Source organism: Otolemur garnettii, unplaced genomic scaffold (genome assembly GCF_000181295.1).
Source record: "Otolemur garnettii isolate 467f Iridium unplaced genomic scaffold, OtoGar3 scaffold00006, whole genome shotgun sequence".
NCBI lineage: Eukaryota > Metazoa > Chordata > Mammalia > Primates > Galagidae > Otolemur > Otolemur garnettii.
Genome location: NW_003852401.1, coordinates 202,473 through 210,434, shown reverse-complemented (window position 1 = coordinate 210,434; position 7,962 = coordinate 202,473).

Genomic DNA, 7,962 nt, shown 5'->3' with positions numbered 1-7,962 from the left:
TATTGACAAAATTTAGAAGGGGCTCTACTTTTCTTTTCCTTTGACAAAAAGATTCCCTTTTTCAAGAGCACTTTTAGATTAGGGTCATAACAAAATTAAGCAGAAAGTACAGAGTTTCCATATACCCCTTGTCCTACACTATGTGGTAGTAGGTGGTACATTTGCTGCAATCAAACATACACTGCTATATCATTATCAATGAAAAGCTGTGTTTTGCATTAAGGTTCACCCTTGATGTTATGTTCAACTGGTTTTAATATATGTGTAATGACATTTATCCACCATACAGTATCAGGCAGAATAGTTTCACTACTCTAATAATCTTCTGTACTTTACCTATTGATCCCTCTTTCTCCTTTAGACTTTGTTAATCACTGATTTTTAAAATTTTCTCCACATTTTTTTGTCTTTTCCATAATAACATATAGCTGGAAAAAGGCTAATGACAGCATTCTTTCACTTGGTTGCTTGTTCCTGAATGTCTTTCCTTCACTTGAAAACTCATTTCTTTTTAGCACTGAATAATACTCCTTTGTCTGGATGGACTGCAGTTCAGTTATCCATCCACTTACTAAAGGACTTCTCGATTGCTTCCAACTGTTGGCAATTGTGATTAAAGCTGCTGTAAACATCTGTGTGCACTTTTGTGGACATGCATCTTCACCTCATTGGGGTAAACACCAAAAAGCACAAGTACTGTATTGTATGACAAGACATATTTATTTTATAAACTTTTTAATTGTCTTCCAAAGTGGTTGTACCGTTTTTACTCCCCACCAGAAATAAATCAGAATCCCTGTGGCTCCAAATCCTTACCAGCTTTTGATGCTGTTACTGTTTTGAATTTTGTACTTTGGCCATTTTGTATTGTAATTGGCATTGTTTTCATCTGTAATTCCCTAATAACAGAAGATGTGAAGCATCTTCATAGGCTTATTTGCTATCTGGATGTATTCTTTGACAAGGTATTTGCTGACATATTTTACCCAGTTGTTAATTAGGTTGTTCTCTTATTGTTGAGTATTAAGTATTCTTTGTATATTTTGTATAAAAGTTCTTTATAAAATTTTACAAGTATTTTCTCCTGGTTTGGGGCTTAGCTTCTCATTCTCTCAACAGTGTACTTCCCAGCACAAAACTTTGTGATTTTAATAACACCTGATTATTGACTCTTTCTTTCATGGACTGTGACTTTGAAGTTATATACTTTGAAGTTAAAAAGTCAGAGCTACATCCAAGTTCATGTAAATTATTTCCTAGTTATCTTCTTAAAGATTTTTATAGTTTGAAATTTTATGTTTAGGCCTATGATCTATTTTGAGTTAATTTTTTTGAAAGCTCAAAGGTCTATGTCTAGATTCATTTTTGCAGCATGAGGATGTCTGGTTGTTCTAGCACTGTTTGTTTAAATACTATCTTTCCCCCCTTTGCATTGCTTTTGCTCTTTAGTCAAATTCAGCTGTGTTCACGTGGATCTATTCTGTGCACCTGTTCTCTTCACCTGATCTATTTGTCTATTCTTTCTCCAAACCCACACTGTTTTAATTATGGTACCTGATTAAAAAGTCTTGAAGTTTGGTGGTGTCAGTCCTCTGACCTCGTTCTTTTCTTTCAGGATTGTGTTGACTATTCTTGATCTTTTGCTTTCTAAATAAACTTTAGGATCAGTTTTTGGTATCCACAAAAAAAAACTGGCTGGAATTTGAATGGGGTTGTATTGAATCTGTTAATCAAACTGGGCAAATTGATATCCTGAATACATTGTTTTCCTGCCCATGAACATAGAATATTTTCTATTTCATTCTTTGACTTTTTTCATCAGAGTTTTTAAGTTTTATGTTGTTGCTCTTTTATATTTTTTGCATTTCACAATCATATCATCTGCAAAAAAGGATAAGTTTTATTTTTTCCTTCTCAATGCATCTACTCTTTTTTTTTTCATTTTGTCTTATTATATTAGCAAGAACTTCAAGTCCTATAATGCTGAAAAGAAGCAGGGAGAGGTCACGTCATTGCCTTGTTCCTGATCTTAGCTGAAAATCTTCTAGTTTCTTAGCCTTAAGAATGATGTCAGCTATATTGTGTTAGTAGTTGTTCTTTAACAAGTTGAAAAAGTTCCCTTCTATTCTTAGTCTGCAAGGAGATTTTATTGTGAATTGATGTCGGATTTTGTCAAATGCTCTTTCTGTATCTGTTGATGTTTTCATGTGATTCTTCTTCCTTAGCCTTTTGATGTGATAACATTAATGTATTTTTGAATGTTGAAACAGCTTTACAAACTCAGACTAAAGCCCACCTAGTTGTGTTGTATACTTCTTTTTATACATTGCTAAATTTAATTTGAGACTATTTTGATGAGAATCTTTACATCTATAGTCATGAGAGATATTTGTCACTAGTTTGCTTTTCTTATAATGTCTCTGTCTGGTTTTGACATTGAGTTAGTGCAACCCTCATAGAATGAGTTAGGAAGTAATTCCTCCACTTCTATTTTCTGAAAGATATTACAGAGCACTGGTAAAAATTCTTCTTTAAATGTTTAGAATAATTCAACAGTGAACACATGTTACCTGTTGCTTTCTATTTTGGAAGGTTGCTAACTATTGATTCAAATTTCTTTAACAGATATAGTCCTGTTAAGATTGTCTACTTCTTCTGGTGTGAGTTTTGGCAGATTGAACCATTTCATCTAGGTTTTCTCATTAGTAGCCATAGAGATGTTCATAGTGTTCCTTTATTGTGATCTTGACACACAAGTGTAGTAATTTCTTTTCTTTCATTTCCAGAATAAGTAATTTTTGTCTTCTTTTTTTGTTTCTCATTTAGCCTGGCTATGGACAGATCAATTTTATTGATCTTATGAAAGAACTAGCTTTTGGTTTTATTGTTTTTCTCTACTGAGTTCTTATTTTTAGTTTCACTGATTTCTGCTCTATTTTTTTTTTTCTTTTCTTCTGCTTACTTTGCGTTTAATTTACACTTCTTTTTCTAGTTTCCTAAGGTAGAAACATAGATTATTAAATTTAGGTCTTTCCTCTTTTCCTACCTATATATTCAAAGCTAGAAATTTCCTTCTAAGCACTGCTATTACTGCATTTTAATGAGCTCTATTTTCATTTTTAATGAAATTTTAATGAGCTCTATTTTCATTTTTATTTAGTTCAAAATATTTTAAAATATTCCTTGAGATGTTGCTTTGAACCATATGTTATTTAGAAACTTGTAGTTTGTTCTCTATTAGGATTTTCTAGCTATCTTCCTTTAATTATTTCAACTTTAATTCCATTCTAATCTCAGAGTATGAACAAGAGTGTGAGTTATATTAATTTAAAATTTTTATTTTTGAGACAAAGTTTCACTTTTGTCACCCTCAGTAGAGTGTCGTGGCCTCACAGGTCATAGCAACCTAAAACTCTTGGGCTTAAGCAATTCTCTTGTCTGAGCCTCCCAGGTAGCTGGTACTACAAGGCACCCACCACAGCGCCTGTTTTTTTTTTTGTTGTTGTTGTTGTTTGTTTGTTTGTTTAGCAAGCCACGGCCATATTCAAAACCACCAACCCCGGTGCATGTGGCTGGTAATCTAACCACAGAGCTAATTTCAGTCTCAGAATGTGGTCTGTCTTGGTAAATGTTTCATATGAGCCTGAGAAGAATGTGTATTCTTTGTTGTATGAAATAGTGACAGGTATCAATTATAAATGGTTAATTGGTAGTTTTTTGAGTTCAACTATGTCTTTATTTTCTGCCTGCTCAGTCTGTCCATTTCTAATTAAAGGATATAGAGCATTGTATATAATTCCATTTTATCTACTTTTTTCCCTTTATTTTTTAGTGGTTTTTCTAGAATTTGCAGTATACTTTCACATCTAATCTAAGTCCATTTTCAAAGGGTATCACACAAATTCACAGGTAGTATTTTATATAAATAAAATCTTATATTAATAATAAAGTATTCCTACTTTTCCAATCCCTGTTATTATTTTTATCATTCATTTCACTTATACATGAGTGAAAGTCATGAAGTATCTTTTTGTTATTATTTTGAACAAATTGTTATCTGTTAGATCAATTAAGAATAAGAAATATAAAAGATTTTATTTATATTCACTAATTCTTTAATGCTTTTCCTTTTTTAGGTAGGTTAAGAGTTTCTGGCCTATGTAATTTTCATCTCTAAGAAGAATTTCTTTTATCACTTCTTGCAAAGTAGGTTTATAATAAAATACCCTCAATTATAATTTTTCTGGGAAAGTCTTAATTTCTCCTTCACTTGTGAAGGATGTTATGACAAAATATAGAATTCTAGGTTGGTGTGGTTTCTGTCTCTCAACATTTTAAATATTTCACTGCACTTTCTTCTTGCCTGACAGTTTTCTGACAATAATTCAGATATACTTCTTATCTTTGCTTCTCCAGAGATAAGATATTTTTTCTCTCTCTCTGGCATCTTTCAAGAGTTTTTCCTTTTCTTTGATTTTCTACAATATGAATATGACACACTTAGATGGAGTTTTTCTTGGCATTTCTCCTGTCTGGTGTTCTCTGTGCTTCATTAATCTGCGTCTTGGTGCCTGATGTTAGTTTGAGGTAATTCTCAGTCATTATTGCTTCAAAGATTTGTTTGGTTACTTTCTTTCTTCTCCTTCTGGTATTCCCATCATGTAGTTATACCTTTTGTGGTTGTCCATAGTTCTTGGATATTTTGATATGTTACCTTTGGTCCTTTCTCCTTTTTCTTTTCAGTTTTGGACGTTTTTATTATCACATCCTCAAACTGAGAGATTCTTCAGCTATGCCTGGTCTATTAATGAATGCATCAAATGCATTCATTTTTTATACAGTGTATCTCTACAATTTTGTTTTGATTCTTAAATTCTAGAATATTCATCCAGCTGCTTATATGACCCCTACCCTTGCACCTTGTTGTCTTCTTTGTTCTTTAGATCACTTAACATGTTAGTCACAGCATTCGAAAAGTCCTGTTTCGATAATTCTGAATCTTGTCATGAATGATACTGGTTTAGATGCTCAATTTCTTTAACCTGTAATTTTTGCCATTTGTAGACCTTATGACTTTGTCTTGATAGCCAGACAAGATGTGGTGAGTAGAATAAACCATACAAAGTAGGTCTTTATTAATGTGATGGTAAAAAATAGTTCAAATGGAATCATAATCCTATGATTATAGTCCTACAGACTCAGTCTTTTAGTGAACTTGTGCTCATGGCCTATGGCCTCCCAAAGTATTTCTCAGTACCCCTCTTCCTTCAGTGGAGAGAAGGCTTAGAAGAGGCTGGAGTAGTGTACTTATCTTCCTTGCTTCAAAGGCCAGATGAAGCTTCAGTTGGGTATTGTGCTTCCCCTAGATCAGATGGGATCTGACAAAGCCTCTAAAAGAAAGTTTCTCATGCTAATACAATAAACACGCCTTGCTAATAAAAACAGAATGCTCAAGAATATTTCAAAATAATTATTTTCCCCCTTTTTGTTTGGAGCAGAAATGGATTTTTCTCTGATCTTCATGGTGAGAACCTGGTAGAGATTCAGAAAGTAAAATTGTGAGAACCACGCCATGACTAGAAGCCTTCTGAAGTTTTTTACTCTTAGTCTGACTTCTCCACATCAAGCTTCCAGTAATTTAATTACAGTTCAGGTTTTCTGACCTGTAACTGGTTCCAGTGTAGATTTCTGCCTATGAGTTTCTGTTCTGCTATGCTGCAACTCTAGATGTCCAATCTGTATCTCTTGCCCAATTGGGTCAGGGGGTTATTTGCTGTGTAACCTCACTTCTCTGATGGATCTTAGAAGAGTTGTTGATTTTTGGAACTCTTCATATTTTCACTTTTTGTTAGGACTTAGTGGCAACTTCTAAAAATGTTTGACAAGAAACTAACACTCTACTTTTTTAAATAATAAAAATGATTTACTAACTGATGGCAAAAATATACCATTAATTTTGTATGTATAATTCCATGCTGGAAAGTATCCAGATATTTGTGGCTTTGAAGATATAATAGTTCTTCCTAAACTGTCTCAGTGTCAGTCTGCTCCCTTTTCCCATTGCCTTATCTGCATTTGTCAAGGTTGGTTTCACACAGTGCTTTGAGAACATAAAATGGTCTATGTGTTAAAAAACAGAGAGGGTATTTCGTCCCAGTAAACAACACACAAGTGCCCATGAACATTCTTAAGCAGGAAGATTGTTTAAAAAGATTATTCTGATGATGATAGTTTTCATGTTCATGGAGGAAGGCTGGAACAGAATATTAAAAATAATTACTGTTACTCAGGATTAGTTTTTCAAAGATGAACTTTTCAAAGCAAAATAGAGAGCCTGGCAAATGTAGGTAACTAATTTTAAAATGCCCAGGTGCATTTTTATTAGGTAAAACTTTAAGTCAACATTTAGAGCTTTAAAATAGGATGACTTTTCTTGTCTTCATTCTAGATCTAAAGATATAGCTCCTCATTTTATTCCCAAATACACCAATTTCCTTCCCATTGAACTCTGTTACAAAGTGTATTCCCCTCCTTACAGTTCTATAAAGCAATGGGGAGGGGGAGGCATTTAGTCTCTAGACCTACCAACTTTGTAGCCTCTTATTTTTATAGCACTCATCTACCATGTGTTGACTTGGAGCATATACGTATATGTATATATATGTATATATGTGTGTGTGTGTATATATATATCTCACATATATACACGTATGCACATGTTTACAGAAACACTTTCCCCTTGCATAATCTTTAGGTTCGCAAGCTATCAGCCTTGATACAGAACCATCCACCAAGACTTTATCTGCACTTTAGATGAAAATTTGCATCTATGTGTTCCTTTATTAAAAATATCCCCAAATGAACAAATCCAGATAGTTATACTCAACCTTCCAGTTTCAGGAAAGAAAACTTTAGTCACTGTTTCCTTCACTAGATTAGAATCCCTGGCCACATGTTCTCACAGAAATTTGCTCACTTATTTCAAAATATTTACTTTGGTTTGCAATTATAAATGTATACACTGTGATGAATTGCTATGAAAAAATTCACAAGTGTGGTGACTACTTGTGCTCACCACTGTTTCCTATATCTTCAGCACTTGGCAATGACAGAGCAACAAATTGATATTTGTCAAATGAATAAACTAAACATTGAAGTGTCTCATAAAATCATTGTATCTGCCAGGTAATTAAGCTAGTAGGTAATACTGCTGGGAGTAAAGAGAAACAAAGCACATGGGAAGAAAAGCGCCCATAATCACGGTCAATATTTCCCTTTTGACCGTTATAAAGAAGTTTCCTTAACAATCTGTACTTTCTTCCATATTCTCTATCAACCCTCTTGAAATGTGTATATTCTTGAGAGTCCTCCAAAGTTAACTTCTATATTCTTATTTCATCTCATTCTCTACAGTAGGCATTTTTGTTTGTTTGTTTTGTTTAAACCTGAAATTAACCTTAAGGAACACTAGACTTGAAATTTGGCTATAGAACTGGTCCATTTGCTACTTGCACTATTTCATATTCCCACAGTAGTGATTAGGTTGCCTCAACTGTCTGGTAATGATCCTGTCCTCCAACTGTTACTCCTCCCAATCATGAGACCCTGTCTCCTTTGTTTGAAGGCCGGAGAGACAAATGAATATCTCAGGAGGCTGTATCCATATTTATTGTAGGGTGGTGAAGGGTGGGAGGAAGAAGTAGGGTAATAAAAAACATCTGTGCTGAGAATTAAAGAAGCCGGAAAGGGACTAGCAGGGAGTCCTGCATCTATCACCACATGGAAGTGCAATTAAAACGCACACATTTGGTAAATGGGATCTTGTCAGAATACGCTTCCTTGTGAAAATGCCGCATCTGAAATTACACTGAACTCATTCACTGGTAAGTAGAATAAAATCAATGGAAATAAGAAGACAGAAATAAAGGCCTAATAAAATGTTTTCCATGTATTTTTTTAATT